We start from the raw sequence: 18,316 nt of genomic DNA, 5'->3' as shown, positions 1-18,316 counted from the left end.
TTTGAGGTCATGCAGCACAGTGGGGTGTTCTCAGAAGGCTCTGTAATTTACTGTCTATTTTTGCCCTGGCACTGAGACAACACACTCCCACTATGCAGCTCCTCTCTTTCTCTCAGTGGGTGGTGCCGGTGCTGGTGGTGGGGTGGGATCAAACAGAAGAAAGGATGAAAAAAAAGGAGGGAAATAGAAAGGATCAGGCCTTGAAGTTGTGACAGAAAACAAAAATATTGTGTCAAGGGATTCAGAACAGAACGATACATATTCATCGTGGCAATAACAGTTCACCTGATGCTTAGAATCACAGCTGAGTAGAGGCTTTAAAGTGTCAACAGACTGTAAATAGTGCTTGATTTTAGCTTGGTCAAAATATCAATCATTATTCATACTGAGTTAGATTTTTGTGTCATTCATTTTTGAAACATTATTGCAGCTTGGAGTCTGTTTTTGTCTGTCCAGGAAGAGCGATATTTCTTTACTGCACCCAAGTCATTGGAAAGTGTTGTGGTTGATGAGCTTGACACTGGAGACTGGGGTTTGCGTCTTGAGTCTCACGTGTTTTCAGGCCTAGGCGACAAACAAACTTTAATTAGACTTGGAGACAACAGCAGCTCTGCGATGATGTTCTTAATGTCAGACATTATGTTTACCAGTCTTCCTATCTTACCTTTGGGCATTAGCATGCAAACATCAGCAGCTAAACACAAAATATGGCTCAGCCTCATGGAAATGTCAATAACTTTGCAGATATTTTGTCATAAACTTAAATATTCAACACAATTGACTTTTTAAAAACTGTATACAAGATCCCTTTACTTACTTTAATGATCAGAATCAGAAATACTTTATCAATCCCCAGCAGGAAATTGTTATGTAACTGTTCTTCATTTCACAAATACTGTAGTTCTCGGATAGAAGCCAGGCTTTTATTTGCTTCAACTGCTGAACTGAACTGGCTTATGGGACAGGCTTTTAATTCATTTTATTTATTTGTAAGTTTAATCGGCATCGACTTGTTCTTGGGTCGGTCAGAGTTCTCAACAGGCCTGACCAACCTGACCAACCTGACCGGATGCACTGGTTCGGACCGGGTTCAGGTTGAAAATATATACAAATAACTCGGGTCGTACCATGGGCTTAAATGAGCAAATAAATAAGTAAGCAGCTTAGACACTGTTAAAACGTGTGATAATGGGCTTTGAGAGATTTTATACAAGAACAGAAAATAGAAATAGACCCGGCTTCTTATTGAGACAAACCTGTAGCCAGACCTGGCCAGTGAAGGGGACCAGCGTCTATTGAGACTCGACTTTTATTTGAGAATTTATGGTAAAAAATAATGACATGACCTCTCTACATTCAAAATATAAATATGAAAATATAATTCGTCAACAATAAACAATATGTAATATGTCACAGTGTGAATTATATACAGTATATAATATTTTGATAAAATTGTTGCTCAGGTGATTGCGGAAATAGAGGAAGAAAACTGTCCAGGGAAGTGATATTAGAAGATTAAGAAGATATTGTAAAAAAAAAAAAAAGAAATATATCATAACTGAAACAACATTTCTTGCAAATATATACTTTTTAGTATATACAGTACGGTAAACAAAGTCAGAAGTCCTCTTCAACTAAAAAGAGACGATAAGGCAAGAAAGAAAACCAATGGAAAACAATTAACACATTATCCCTCATAAAGATGCCCAACACAAATTACACAGATGCCCAGACACTGAGTACACATCAGTTCGCACGTTAAATTTACCAACAATAGTGAGAGAGTGAGGAAAAGGTCATGAAGACAAGTGCATGCGCATGTACATACAGTATGCAGGATGACACACACACACACACACACACTCAGCATACACACACACACACTGCACAGACCTCACACTGCAGTACTTCCACCTGCTATCTCATTATTCCAGATACTGTAAATGTGTTGGACACAGCGATATCAGAGAAGTCAATCTGGGTATTTTGGCTCAAGTGGGCGCAATGATTCTGGATCCTAGTCCTCTGTCTGCTGTGTTGTGCACATGTCCTGTAATTTGTCTCCTATCTGATTGGCAAGCATGGTGTTATCCAGTGTAACTGGAGACCAGGGCTGGAAGTCAGTCAAGCCAGCCCAGGCCACAGCTTCACCTTTACTGGTGAGCTGTGGGGTTATAACCAGTGGGGTAAGGGAGGGATTTCTTGTTAAACCAGGCACTGTGTTATTACAGTTATGGGCTGCTTGGTTCGGATTGCTGGGGCAGGTTGGGTTGGTACAGGTAAGACAGGAATGGATAAGGGGGCCTGCTGGGGCACTGCATGGATCATGAAAATAGACGAGCAGACTGAGCCGGAGAGGGTGCAGCAGGGAATGTGCGAGGAAGCGTAGCACTATGCTTAGAGCCCTTCCCTGCTCTCGGTGCCAGGGCATTCCACAGTCTACCTCCCTTCCCTGCCTCCATGACAGAATGATAGATCTGCTTTATCTGCAGATGAATTCATAACACATAGCTAGGCATGGAGAGAGGGGCAAGGGGATAGGGAAGGACAGGCTGCAGGATGTGGAGAGGGGAAAAAAAGGGAGTAAAGGGATGGATTGTGGTACACGTGGCTTTGCACTCCTGGACAATTTGTCATACCACCCGGCCTTCATTCCTTTTCAATGCAGCCTGGCAAAGGAGGGGTCGGGGAGTCTGTATAGCAGGAGGAATAGAAAGGCACATGAGTAGCTTTCTTGCCTTTTTCCATCTCTCTCTTTGCATTCAAATGCCTTTCTCAGATTTAATAAATGCTCTTTGTTCCTTATCTGTTTCATTCTTAAACCGCAGCCTCAAGTGTTCTTGCCAGTATGCCTGTTCACACGGACGTCTTTATTGTCCCATTTCTCTCATAAACTTCATTCAGTCATTCAGCGTTATCTCAGAAAAGGCGTTAGTGGAAAGTTCCATTTGATGGGTGGCGTAACAGGGGATGGAGTGATAGAGGCGACCAGGAAACGAGTCAGAGGCTGCCTCTGTAGGATTGGCCGACATTGCAGGAAAACTGACCCTTCCAGCCTGGAAGCAAACGGTTAAAAAAAGAAAATCAACCTTGCACACATGTGAGGACACAGTCGAGGCGCAAATTTAAGATCATAAAAACAGAGAATTCATTTTTTCATTTTCAGTCAGCAGGAATGCAGCTAAAGATTTTTTTGTTGGTGTTGCTGATCAAACTGAATTGGCTCAGCTCTGATAGTTCAACCTCTGCATTGCTTCTTTGTTCAAACTCTTAAAGCTCGATTTTTTTTTATTTTCCTGAAAAGTAACTTTTGGCTGCCGAAAGGTGTGTTTAGACAAAACTCTAAATCTCAAAGCTCATTTTTCCCCTCAAGTTATTTGCATGAATTCGACTGCTCCACTGTGACTTAGTGGTTGTTCACTACAAACAACTAATAGTGTATGTTCACAAACTGTTGCTAAGCTAGGTACGTTCGTGTCAAGCTTGTGTGTGAAGCGAGCTTGTGCCAGAGCTCACCAGGAATTCCCTTTTCTGTTATTTTCCGACAGCCTCTCTTTTTTCCTTTTAGTCTCGGTACATTTATTAAGTGGATTCAGAAAAGATATTTCACCTCAGTCGCACATGCCTTTGTCTCAGTTCACCTTCCTACGTTCAGAAATTCTCCTCATGCTTTTTCTGGTCTCACCTTAAGAATAATGACTACTAATGATTTGCAGTTCTCAGTAGTGCATTGCTAATATATATAGAGTGGGGTGGGTGCATAAACTCCCGAATGCCTCCGTACCATTGAATGTGCAAGTCTCTGACAAACAACAGTTGCTTGTTCTTCAAGCTCCTTCCACAGGAATTCAGCAGGTTGTTGCTATTAGCAGCTGGAGACAAAGCTGGTTTCATTGTAAGTGAATATAAAGCAAATCTGGAGGGGATTTCGGTTGACTAAGTAAAATAAACTCACCATTGAGCTGTGATGGGAAACAGGTGAGAGTGAGCCAAAAAGCCACAGGGCCTCCACTACAGTGTGATGGACTGGCCGATGATGGCTGGGCTGAAATTGTCTGACAGTGGGTTGGCTATCTCATTAAGATTTTCATCCTTTTCTAAGGACATTTTGATATTTTTGCCCTGCCGTAAAATCTCGTCATTATTGAAATCCATTATAACTGTCCAAAGCCGCTGTCTGCTGTGAAACGAATAAAACTGGCATCTTACTAACAGCCATATTTCAATCCCACAGGGCTTGTATTAAATACTGAAAAGATTTTGGGTGGGTTATGGCGATGGTGAAACAGCTGACAAATTTGTAGATTGTAGAAGTTTACAGAATTGACAAAAGTTACTAATTTGCTTATTAATTTAGTCTATGGGGAATGTATTCTTTTAGAAATAGATAAAGGAGATTTGATTCCAGTTTCGAGGAGTGTGGTTGGTGCAATTTCTGCTCTTCTATTTACAATGATCCTCTTCCTCTTGTGCTGATTATATTTAAACCCTGAATGAGGTTTGTTACTGTATGTTTACATGAAGTGTAACAAGCCCGCTGAGGATTTACCAATTTACTTGTTTCCCAGAAAACAACATTACATGAAAATCATCAAAGTGGTCTGGGATATAGATTTGTAGTGATTACTTCATGTGTGTAAGGGGGATGCTCGGGGACAAGGCTGGCATTGAAGGAGCTATATACATTGAGGATGTATTTCTCTCTCTTGTTTCTCCCTCTTCTTCTAGGTTGGTGCACAAACTATTTATTTAGATCTTTTACATAAAATAATTGGAGTGGCAGTTTTTTAATTTAACCACTATTCAAACTCTGTGTCCTCCAGCCCATAATCAAGACCACATGTTGGCAAATATTTGATTCAGTTATCACAATGATTTAAATTGCAGATACGAGGTGAAAAATGTTCCCACTACAAAATTAATTTGAAGAAACTCCTACAAGAGACGTTTGCCACCACCTCATCATCTGATCTGTGAGAATGCAAACTCCCCATGTATACTGTTATGCTTGAATTCAAAGAGAAAATATTATCAACACTAAAACTAATTGTAACTAACTGTAATTAAATATTAGGCTACTTTATTTCAATGAAAAATCATACATGTGTTGTTAACCATCAGCTGTTAATTTATGCTAATTACCTAATCAGACAGCAGAGGAACTAGAAAGTTTATATTCTGACTCTTTGTATAGAGCCAGTGCAACATGCAGCTAATGAGAAATGTCTTTGATAATGAGGCGCTGGTCGGGTATAATTTGATTAGCATGGTTGCCAGAACAGCAAAGATCGACAAAGAAGCTCTACAAACACCCCTTGTATTTGAAGTACTGAAATTGGCCAGTGAGACGTCCGACTGCTGCTGAAGCCAAACTTGACTTATATTTGGTGCTCCAGGGTTTTAATTTCACACTGCTGCAGTGGTTTAACGGTGTCATATGGAGATTGGATCAGCAAATTGGATAATGTGCGGCTGACCAGACAGGTGCTGTTTCAGGCGTCTTGGCCATTTAGCAAAACACTTTGTCACATCGTTGTCACAGATGCTGGTCAGCTCTAGAAAAGCTGGACTATAAAATTGTTGTTATTGCCTGAGTGTAGTGACAACGTGTTGCTATGCATGTACAGCACTGTGCAAAAGTTTTAGGCACTTCATATGTTTAGATTCCTATCCATTATGCAATACCATCTGAGAGGCCTCTGATCAACCTGCAGCATGACAATGACCCAAATATTACAGCCAGTGTCAAAAATAACTATTTTAATTGACAAGAAGAACATGAGCCCTGCAACAGATGGTATATTCCCCCCACAGAGTCCAGATGAAAGCCTAAATCCACACAGGAACTATGGCTCCAAGGTGCCTGAACAACCTGCCAGTCAAGTACCTTGAAAAACTGGAAGGAGAACTAGTGCTGATTAAAAGAGAAAATGTGGTCACACCAATTTATGATTTGATTTAGATTTCTTCTCATGACTGAACTTCAAGTTAATCGATAAATAAAGACACTTGATTGCATTATTTTTGAAAGCATCGTCACTTTACTTGTACTGCCTAAAACCTTTGCACAGTACTGTATATCAAATGAGTTTTGGAAACATTATTTTAAGGTCGAAAAACGACACGGTGGGGCCTTACAGTAATACTGTTTTTGTGGTGATGCTGCTTGTCTATTCAGCACCTGTAATCCCTTTAAACAGCTTGTTCACGTGCATAATCTCTTTTAAAATGGAGCCAGTGCTGTGTTTGTGTTTTTTTAAGATTTTGAATAGTTGTGTATGAAGCACAATAATAGCACCAAAGAAAAACACACTTTCTTCGAAGGGTCGTCATGGCTGGAGAGTGGCTTTCATCCATACCAAGGTTTTCTCTCAACAAAGTTCCTATTGTCTAATGACTTACACACATACACACACATACTGCCCTACAAAGCAAAAAGGCAGTAACTGCATTTTTGGTCGAAAATTAGTTATTATCATTTTCATGACATTCAAGGCATCCTTTGTTATGTGACAAAATATCTTATCTCAAATGTGTGTCGTTTTGGAGAAAAAGGGTAGTCGTTTTTACAGCAACTGCAAAAAGCCCTAAACAAAGCAAGAAGGCAGTAACTACCGTTACTCTGTCAGTAACTGTACTTTTGCTTTGTTTTACTTAACATAAAAACAACCGTGTTGCCGCAGAGTGAAGTTACTGTTTCCATGTTTCCCATACCCCGGTTTCCTCTTCTGAATATAAAAATATATTTATGATTTCCAATATTTCCTCATTATCATTACTCAATCAGAATCATTTAGTTCTGCCCTGTTGAATTGGAGTTAGCCTAACTTGCCTCTATTGCTTCAAAGTGAAGTTGACAGTGCTTTAAAGTTAATGTGATTTGTTGTAGATATAGGCGATACATTAGATAAACACACCCAGATACACATTAATCTAATATTCACACATAAGAATGTGGTACTATTCGAAATAAATTGTCCTAATTTGGGCCTTGATACAGCTTAGGAATGTGAGACACTTTAAGCAGCAATTTCAGCACCAGAATTTCCGGGTGGAAAATATTGGCCTAAAATGGTCAGACTACTTTGGGTTTGGTATATCCATGTTCAGGGAAACAAATGTTTCCAATTAGTCCAAATACAGTGTATCTAACACACCTAGAGCACAAGTTGTGACAGAATAGTTTTTGAAGAATCTGCAGTTACTGCCTTTTTGCTTGGTATGGTGCCACATTTTTGGCAAGTAATACAAAGCAAGAATACAGTAACTGCAAAATAGGGGTAAAACATCAAATCAAATATGAGAATTAATATGTACAAAGAATAAGCTAATACAAAGTATCAAAACTGCCTCATGTCCAATAATCTACCTACAACTACTTAGGCTGGACAACAGGATAACTTTAAAGTCATTTTTCTCAGTTCGGAACTCTGCGTATTTTTGCTTTGTAGGGCAGCATACTGTACATACATATTTATACATAGAAAAAACAATGCTTGTCAGGACATTATTAGAACAGTACTGTAAGATAAAGATACAATATTTTTTATATCTGTTCAAGATTTCCCAAAGTTCCCTGTGTAAATTCAAATTATTACAGTAAAAAAGAAAAAGAAAAAGTCTACTCCAGCGTTTGTAAATTCAGCCTCTGAAGCCCTAGCATTGACTCAGTTTACAGTAATGTGCTACATGTGTTGAATCAATGTGGTATGTTTAGAAATATGTTTGTAACATATGTTCATGTTTCCCACTGCTTTGTGTGAATTATGAGTGGCATTCCTTCTCTCTGTCTCAATGATCAATGATCACAGGCTGTATCTGAGAGAGCAGCGCTCACATATGTACACCATGCTCTAAATTTCCACATTGCACAAACACAGCCACTCAGATATGAGCGCAGCAACACTGGGAATGTATGGTGACCTATATGTATGCTTAGAAAGACACTGAAAATATATGAGAGTATGTGAGGGTGAGCTGAGAGAGAGTGTGTGAGAGAGGAAAGCAAAGAGAACAGATAACAGGAGAATAGGTAAGGCAATATGTATTGAGATGAGAACCCAGTTGAAAACAGAGGCAGAGCTGCGTGATGTGTGTGTGTGAGTGTGTGAGAGAGAGTGTGTGTGTATGCAGTGCAAAGAGGGATGCAGTATATTGGATAAAAAATCTTTGAAAGGGAAACGTACTTCAGCAGTGTTAATCACACACACACACACACACACCTTTTCATTTCCATTTCACACACAGTGATTTTTACATATACTGTAGCCTATATTTCATTTCAGACGTTTCATCACATTTTGGGGAGACATTTGTTTGTCTCAATCTTTTTTTCTTTTCTTTTCTTTTACTACGGCCAACCATTTGAAGAGATGAATCATAACTCCATGGAGGACACTTCCTACTTGTCTCCTTAATTGCGTCTCATTGGACGTTTTAGGCTGTTGTGTCTGAGCAGTCTTAGCTTCATTGTTCTCATTTTCCCTGGCCGCACAAAAATGTTACAACACAGTTTTTGCATTTATCCCTTGGCTTTTGGTCATCCAACAATCATATTTGAGAGGTGATATTGTGATGCGTTACTTGACATGAAATAAGTCATAATATAATAAAGGTTTACATCAGCTTTCACAAACACCACTGATGTAAAAACCCTTTAACAAGGTCAGATTGTTAGAGGACACACTATCAAATTCATGGTGCGCTATTAACAGGAGCACGTCACACTGTGTTGCTCATGAACGCTGATACAAGAAGCCGTCGCCCACACTTTTTCAACAAGCCCACATAGCGTTGCCCCTCGTCTGTCTGTCCCTCACACCATGCAACATTTGGTAACACCTATAGTGCAGCTATCTCCTATTCTACTCAGCAAGTGGATGCTAGTTAGCCTAGCTTGCTAGCGTTGGTCACTGGTGAGCACTTAGGTAAAGAGAAATAAACAATATCTTAATGCCAACCAAATGAGTCAAAAGAAACAACCAATTTATTGATCCCCCAGCTTTAAACAATTCTGATTTCAGCTTGTTTTGTAAATTGATTACTGAATGATAGCAGTTTCCATACTTCCGGCCTTTGTTTTCTTTGAATTTGAAAATTGTGCCTTTAAATTAGTGTGTGGACATGTACTGTTTTGTGAAGCAGTGTTACTGGATAGTCAAAAATATTAATGTTACCATGTGGGTGTACTCTAACTGTTATCATCTCTGCAGATCCATTTATAGAATATATTTTTGGGCCTAACTCAACAGGATACAGTATACCCTGATCTGATCTCTCACAACTCAGTGTATGCAGGACATTCTGAAGAGGATTTTTATTAGCACACTGCCGTGAAGTAAGCTGTGAACACACAGCCAGCAGCTATTAACTTTGTCTGGCTCTTGTTGCGCGAGTCCTCCCTTGAAAAGTCTCCTCTAAATGTCTCTCTGTCCTCAGAGAGGCCACCATTTCTTCATCCATCTGTGGATACGCTGTCTCAGCATAGACACACACACACACACACACACACACACACACACACACACACGCGCGTGCGCACACACAAACACAAACAGACACACACATCCATCTTTAAACATGCTGCATCAGCATGGAGACATGACACAACAGCATCAGAGCCAAAATACATACAAGGGCATTCAGGAATAGCCTTCAACCGCATGCAATGGTCTCGCTTTCACCTTTTGGCACATTTCATTCTTAACCTTTTAATCTTAATGTTACCTCAAACTACAGCTCTCTTCACATATGACCGAGAAAGTTCTCGAGCATTGCGTATGTGTTTTCGTACGTGAATGGAGGGCCCTGGACATTTAGACAGTCTGAAGGTAATATCAGCATCTCTGCGTGCTGAGTCGTGATGTCCCGATGCTATTGCTGCTCCTGCTGTTGTGAACAGAATATCTAATCAGTTATGCCCTGATCAATTCCGGTTAGTCTGCCTCCCTCCCCCTCCCCACCTCTCTAAACTATCCCCCTGTCTTTCTCCAAGTACACCAAACACCCCTCCTCTTCCTCTCCCTCCTCCCAACGTCCTCAACTTCCCCATCGCACGACCGCTCTTAAAGCACGCCATTTGTAATTCTTTGAGAGTGATGCGATAAAACAAACATTTAAATTAGACTGCGGACAAGTAAGGTGTATGGGGGTGGAAGGAGAAGTAGATGGAGAGTGGGAGGAACGGAACATTAATTCACTCCAGGACAGCGAGGCGTCTGCCAGCTTGTCCTCCTGCTTTTGTCGTTCTGCAGCGCTGTAAGTCTGTCTGCCCGTGCCCTACCTTCCCTCCATCTCCTCCTCTCCGTCACTGACCCCTCTGCTCTCCATCTGATCTCAGGAGTTCGGGTGCTTTGCGGTTGCACTTCCGAGTGTGTAATCCTTCACTTTCAACCCCGAACACAAACAGCAAACGAGGGCTTACTCTTTACCGCAGTCACCCACACGCACAGCGACACACACACACTCACTGATCTCAGTAAAGCAGAAAGAGTCCTCTGAAATCATGAGCTATCACCTCAGGTAGATAATCACGTTAGAGTGGCTTTGATGCCTGCTTAATATTACAGGCTGCAGCAGGCAGGGAGTTGGAGGCTGGGACAGTCTCTCTCTACTATGTTGTTGGACATTTTGAAATGATTAAATATTTGTGTGTCGTGTGTGGAGGCCATTGCATGATAGCTCTCAAACCATGATGTAATAAAAGAAAGACATTTAAATGGGACAGGAGGAGAGAGTTTGGATGACCAAATTGGAAACAAAGGGTGGATCTGTTATAATTTTGGACTGAACCTACTATATGGGTTAGCAAGACAATGCAGTGGTTAACTCTGTCTCTTTGTAGTGTTTGAATCCAAAATTGACTGCATGAGACGTCTGTGTGGAGTCTGCGTGATCTCTTCACACCTCCATGTGTTTCAAAGACATAAGCAACAACAGCTTCATTAGCGACAACAAAGCCATAGATGTTACTGTGAGTGTTAATTGTTTTTGTATGTGTGCAAGCTCTCTGAGAAAATGGTGAACGGTAACCTTCCACTCAATGAGTAATGTTTTAGGATTCTGCCACCCCTGCGGCTGACGGAGCCCGTAGCGAGGGTGCCAACTCTTTGACTTGTTTATGGTTGGGTTTAGAGACTCACTGCAAAGGATGGTTGGGATTAGAAAATCATCAGAGCCATGGTTAAATATTGAAAAAGTACAAAGTGACATGAAATACAAGGCACAACCTAACCTTTACCAGTAAGCTGAAATTCAGCGAAACCACATGTCCCTATGACTCTTTCCTATCAAACTGAATTGGAACACTGTCTTCACCAGGAATAGTTACGTTCCCAGCTAATGTAATCCAGACAGCAATTATGTTGCATTTAAAAATTCAATAGTTTGCCTAAACTAATTCATGTTATTTGAATTAAATTTTTTAGAAGACAGCATGACAGAAATACTAAGCAACTGTATTGAATCTTTTTTCTAAACCTCGTGCTCTATCAATGGAAAGCATGTTTGCTGTTAGGTTGTCAGCCGGGATGTCCAGTTGCAACTAAAGCAACAAAAATGGAAATGCATGTATTACATAATAGACATTTAACATTTATATACACAAATAAGCAAATTTGATTTTAGATTTACAATTTGTTTAAGCATTGCAAACATTTCTCTCCTGCCAAACAAACTCCGCTCCTGAGGGAGTGCAGTAAACAAGGCTCGACTGAGTATGATTTCTGTCTCTGCGTCTGTCATCAGCGCGTTTGTTGTTTTATTTTTTCCCCCCGCAGTTCTAAACATGCATTCATGAATTTACTCATTGCCCCCATCACTCACTCCTTTAATTAGAAAATAATCAGAGTTGGATGAGAGGTTCATTAAATCTCATCCTTGAGAGCCATCAGCCACAAACACGGGAGTGGGGTATATATCAGGCTTATGAAAAGAACTCAGATACCTCCTCTCGCTTTGTTTTCTCTGCTGAGAGAACATTGGTTGGGAGGACAGAATCAACAGACTTTAGACGGAGGAATGAGCGAGTGACGAAGCCAAAGAAGGAAAGGGTTTTAATGGAAGGATGCAATAAAGTGAGAGTGGGAGGGAAGTACAGAAAGCGGCCGAGTAGCGAAAAAGGAGGACGGGGAAAAAGGAGAGATCATTATAGAAGTGCTAATTAACAGAAACCACACTGTTTAGCAGCACTTTGTCTCCATGCAGTATCGATCCTTCATGACCATTATGAAGCGGATGTTTTTTTGCTGCTTTCAGCGTGGGTTTTCTCTTTCCCTCTTTCTTTCCACAGAAGTTAATACATCAACGGTGAATCACAGTCTTTTGGCAACCTGTGAATTCCACTTGTTTTTGTTTTTTTTCCCACCCTGATCTCATGCAAGTCTGCTGCAAATAACAAAATAAGCCGTGAAATGACCCAAGAAGCCAATTGTGTTGCGGAAATGCCGGCATCTGTAATTGCATCATCATGACATTAAATATGAGGCAAAGAATGTGATCCCTGCAGAGACAGACAGGGGAGGGTGGTGTCAACGAGCAGATTATATCCAGGGAGGAAAGGGGACTGTGCAGCCACGAAATGGAGTGAAATAGAGTGTAAGAGTGATGGATGGGTGCACAGACATCAAATGGTGTAACATGGATAGTGATGGACAGATGGAGAGGACTGAACAATAGAAAGATGGTGCACGGGATGGAGAGAAAGTAATAAAAGAGGAGGAGAGCGTAGAATTGAACGAGAGTCGTGTCAGTCGTGTGTTCGGCGCGCCAAGGATTGAAGAATGTCTGTAATATCCCTGTATTGTTATAGTGCATGTCGCAGGGCTTGCTGTTGGACATTGTGATTCTTCAAAAGGCTTTAACTGGATTACAGCGCTATCAGGCTCAGCCATCAGAGAGAGATAGAGCAGCTCTGTTGTGTTGGGTCTGCAGTGTGTGTGCTGTCTGTCACCGTGCTGTCTCTCACTGCTGCTTCCCCGCTGATATTTGAAGTCAAGACAGGACTACTGTACGTATCACAAAATATTTGATCTACATGACACAGAGATGACGATCAGATCCTCAGCGGTCATGCAAAACAAGCACTTCAAGCTCCAGTCTAACCTCAGTTCAATTTAAGGCCAGATTTCTTGACATTTTCCTCTGACCTTTATGCCTTTTTAATGGCTCTGGGCTCCTGAGATAGACAGCGCCACTTTTGTGACTACAGTACGTGGCAGTTACATCTCTGACAACAGATGAGTCCATTGTGAGAGAGGCTTAGAGGAGGTGATCACCCGGCCCACTCCTCCCCTGCTCTTTGCCGAAGTGGTACAAGCCGACTTTGATCAATGTGGATCGATGTGGATGAGTGTGCAGCCGGAAGGCGCTACGTGGAGGGGGGAGGGAGGGGGGGGTGATGGCCCTCTGCTCTGTCGCACAGTCTGTGTATGTGTGTGTGTGTGTGTGTGTGTGTGTGGGAGGGAATTAAGACACACCGTGTCATGCTTCTCTATGTGATGTATCGTGCTAACAAAATATAACCTTAACCTACAAATGACTCTGTCTCTGTTTCTATTCTCTCTGTCTGTCTTTGCCCCCCACTTTCACTCTGCTGTGTGTCTTTATGGGAGGCAGTCCTTTGCAGTGGTGAAGCCAAGATCCTGAAAGAAAATAATAATAAAAAAAAACGTTATTTTACTCATTTTTTTTCTCTATGTTTCTATTTTTACAACTTTTACTTTTGTGCTGAGCATTCTTGGACGGAAAAGTGGCAACTTCAGCATGAAACTAATAAATTAAAAACCCTGATATCAAATTCTGAAATATAAAATGTTTTGCTCTCTTTCTTTTCTATCGTTGTCCTTCTTTCATTTTTCTTTCCAACACTGTCAGAATTCATCATGAATACCCAAGGCTTCAGTCTGGGGATTTTTCAGCTCTGCAGTTGTCAGTGATACAAAAGATTACATGCTGTTGGTCTGTTCTGTTATTTCCCACTGCATTCCCCTTCGATTGTTACTGTGATGTAGTCTTCTAAAAGACAAGATGTTTAGTGGCTATGGAGAAACACTGTGTCCATTTTCCTTATTTTCCTTGTTTTTGGTGTATTAGTGCCTTTGGTATGTCTGCGCATCACTGTGTGTGTGTGTGTGTGTGTGTGTGTGTGTGTGTGTGTGTGTGTGTGTGTGTGTGTGTGTGTGTGTGTGTGTGTGTGTGTGTGTGTGTGTGTGTGTGTGTGTGTGTGTGTGTGTATGTGTGCTTGCGGTGGGTATCATCTCTTCATGGTGTAATGAATGCTAATCCTCTCTTATCTGCTTTAACCTCGAGGCAATGACACTAGCTACTGATGCCAGTACAGTGGCACTCTTCGTCGGAGGGTGTGTGTGACTGTGTGCGCTTGTTGGCCCGAGACGTGCACCACCACATGTGCATGGAACAAAAGATGTCTCTTCTCGCATTTGACAACTTTCTCCCAGTTTTTTCTCACTCTTGTCAGGGTGTGGTCTCGTGATTATCTGCCACGTCCCCCATGACTCATCAGAGGTAGAACAGAATAGAACATTCCAGCCCTGTGACTCCACTGCATCTGATCCCAATTCATTTCACCCAGAGAGCAAAGCGTCATTTGATCCAGAATCCCTCCTCAGATCATTACACCAAGAAGGATACGTTAACATTTTTTGGTCACTCGTGCGGCTCTGTTTGTTTGTGACCATTAATGGAGTTTTCACTGAAGGCAGCAGCAGCCTGTCTACTGCCAGCAGCGTCTTTTGTTTCCACTTTGGAGCAACTTTATATGGCTCCTAGAGATCACAGCGCAAACCAAAGGCAGCTGCCAGTCTTTGTCAGCACGAGTCTTTTGTTCATTCACAAGGACAACTTCATAATCTCCTTTTCCTTTTTTCCCCCCGCTCTGATACAGTATGTCTCACTTCAGATAGTCTCAAGCAAACATTTTGAAAAAAAAAAAGATGAAGATGGTCTTTGCCCAACTTGTGATGCACACTTAATGACAACGGCCGTGAAGCAATCTGTGAAGATGAGTGTGAAGATGGGAGAAGATCGAGATGTGAAAAACGGGGGGAGGTTTAGATTAAAGAAAAAAGAAAAGGTCTATTCCCAGCAGCCAGTGAGGCCCGTATATCTGCAGAATGAGCGTTAGAAAGATGGGCAGAAAATAATTAGGCCTAAAAGCTGTTGAATCCTGTGTGCCTGTTCACCGGTCTTTCATTAAGAGTGTTTTAATGGCTCTGCTCTCTGCCTGCCTCCTTGGCCCAGTCAATAGGAGATAAAACTGAATTAGTCTAAACTTTAGAGATTGTGAATAGAGAACACTTGAAGGAGTGTTGAAGGAGAGATGAAGGCAGAAAGGAAAAGATGAAGAGATAGAGGATGGATGAAGAGGGTTAATTGAAAGAGAAATAGAGAAGAAGGGCCAGATCTCAGGGGCTGTGGGGTGGCCCGTCTCTCTCCTCTCTCCACATCACTATCTATATGTGTGTATGTGTGTGTGTCAGTGCATGCATGTGTGCTGGCGAATGTGTGTGTTTGTCTGTCTGAGGGGAGATAGTGTTGTAGACCTAATGAGAGCAGAGCTAATTAGAGATTTTGCCTCACATAATTCTACAATGAAGTTCCCGCAGGAGCCAGAACAACACTTGCCACCTATACTGCACCCTCCTCCAGAGAGGGACATACACTATAGACCTTTTCATCTGAACCTTTTCATCCTCTGTTTCAAGAAGATTTTACGAGTCATGACTATCTTGTGTGACAAAAGCAGGTTGGGTCAGCCAGTCAGGAGCACGGTGAGGCTCACTCTGTGACTCTGACTTCACCACCGGTTTTCTTTCTCAAAAGCTAGTGGAGACTTTTCTGATTATCAAAATATCATAATGCGTTCATTCTCGAAGCACCCAGCACCGACTATGTATGACTGATCCTGATTGGTCCAACCCAAAGAGGTCTGATCGTCCCATGATATGCAGACCCACATTTTGCGGCCCACTTTTATTGACTGCTAAAGGCTCATGAATGTCCCACTGTGAAATCAGCAACTGAGCTCTCCAATTAGCTTTGAGTCCTTTATGTGCTTTAAACCATAATTGACAGAGGAACTCCTGAAGCACGAAAAAAGGGAAAGCAAATAAGAAACAGAAGAGGTTGACTAGATAACATCTCAGTAGAACTACAGACACAGCAGCCTTTGTACTTGTTTGTTTCATGATGGACAAATATGTATTGTTCTGCTTACAACAAAAGAGGAAACAGCAAACACTTTTGATTATAGAGCAGGTCTGGGTACTTTACCTAACAACACACTCAAGTCTGTGTGGAAATGCACATAACCTGTATTCAGAAACTTGAAATGAGGTGTCAGGACATCTATAAATTTGTTATATTACATCTATAAAGTCACTGCCCTCAGTCAGTCCACCTGGACCCAATGTCCAACCTTGCAGGATTTGGTTTCACTGAGTTTACCTGAAATTTGCTGTAATTCTTTTTAATTTTACTTTTTTAGTGATTGTCACTTCCTATTCATGAATCATGTTGTTTAATACGTTACACTGGAACTGAAAACCAGCCATTATTATAGCTGTCTGTGACTGTTTGGGGAATTTAATCTGAACCGTTTACACAAAGTCAGCATTCCTTATGGGAAGAACTTGAAAATCTCCCATTATTTCAACTTTTAAGTGTTCACAAATTACTCCAAGATGGTTAACCCTACTGCTATCCTTAAAGTCATATAATGGAAAAAAAAACTACTAAATGAGCTACTTAGCTAGTTCCACATTTGTAGCACTTTGTTAACAAGTGACAGCAGATACAACCTAACAGTTTACGGTTCACTTTAAATGAGCTGAATCGTGTGTATTAGTACTGACAGTGTGTTTCATTAACTACATCTACTGGTGACCTTGCAGTTATTCAGTCAAAGCTTTGTTGACACTTAACAAGTTATTATCACCCAGCAGGAGTGAGGGAGCAGTTACATTAACATTTTTTTCCTGCTCATAGTTATGGTCTAAAGAATATTTTGTGACTGCAGTATACACTCCCTCGTGCTCAGACACTTGCTTTGATCAGACAGGTCATTGAAAATGTGTGAGCATTCAGTGCTTTGGGTTTTAGGTAGACATCCATTATGTATATCAGTTCATCCTTCTGCAAGGAGGTGGAGTAAAAAGCAGTTTTAGAAAAATGTATCTATCACAGGAATATTAATCTGCAACAACTCTGATGATTAATTAACTGGTTGAGCCTTTTATCGCTTTTTTTTTTGTTTTACTGCAATTCTCTCTTTTAGACATTGGAAATCTAAAATCTTTGTGTGCCAGTTTCTTGGTCGGACTAAACAAGCAATTTAACATTTGGCCTTTTTGCTGAAATCGTTTTTAAATGCTTAAATGTATTTTTTTGACCACATGAATATGCATTCAGCTTACATTATGATGATGTAATCTAATTGTAAACTAAAATTTTTTTTTTATCATCCACCATGAAAAACATTGATGATCATGAATAAACATGAAAATCAAATGTCAATTTAACATTGACCACAATACCCAGACATTTCAGGCATGTATACATCAAACAAGGAACAGATCAGCCAGTCAGTGGCAGAGTGCTGACATTACCCATGATGGCTAATGGTTTTGCCCCATCATTAGTTTCCTGTGCTAACGATTTTGTACCCGCACCCACCTAAAACATGCTAACACACTGTCAGCCTAAGTAGTGCTTTTGGGGGCTGTAATTGGTGTTTTGTCTAATTGAGCACCATGGCTAAAAGCTTTCCACAGACTCTGCATCATTTGTGACGTGGATGAGTTTCATTTTCTGGAGCAGTGTTTTCATGTGAGCTCATCTGTAGTTTTATTCCAGTTTTACGAGCTGTCCTGCGTCATCTCTGTCTGTCATTGCCTGTGATACCTCCCTCCCCCATATCTATCGCTGTCGCTGCCTCTTATGACTCTTAAGGACTTATCCTTTTGCCCAATTAAATGGGATTTTATGGTCATTAACTGATCTAGGCTGTTACACTAATGCACCAGGGTGGTTCTGGATACGGTAAATGATTGGAGAGATTTAATAAGATTTACATACTGTAGACATCTAGCATCAGCAGTGGCACATGGAAAGACAGAGAAAGACACAGGATGTTTTCACTAAACCCAAACCAGACACTGCTGGAGCTTTATGAGTCCCCTTTGCATTTGGAGCTTCTCTGAACAATTTTCAGGTGTGACATAAAAATTCATGCAGCTCCACTGGTTTTGAGCTTACAACCTTAAAGTAAAAGCAGCCCTTTAAAATCTTAAGCTACTTT

At 41.0% G+C, this 18,316-nt stretch overlaps 1 protein-coding gene across 7 annotated transcripts in view; it reads left to right on the top strand.

The window, feature by feature from the left end:
- LOC310995909 (muscleblind-like protein 1) overlaps positions 1-18,316 on the top strand; it is a 72,917-nt gene that overhangs the window by 21,854 nt on the left and 32,747 nt on the right. The window lies entirely within an intron of this gene.

Source organism: Trachurus trachurus (assembly GCF_905171665.1).
Source record: "Trachurus trachurus genome assembly, chromosome: 13".
In the NCBI taxonomy this organism is placed as follows: Eukaryota; Metazoa; Chordata; class Actinopteri; order Carangiformes; family Carangidae; genus Trachurus; species Trachurus trachurus.
This window is presented reverse-complemented; position numbering and strand designations above follow the sequence as displayed.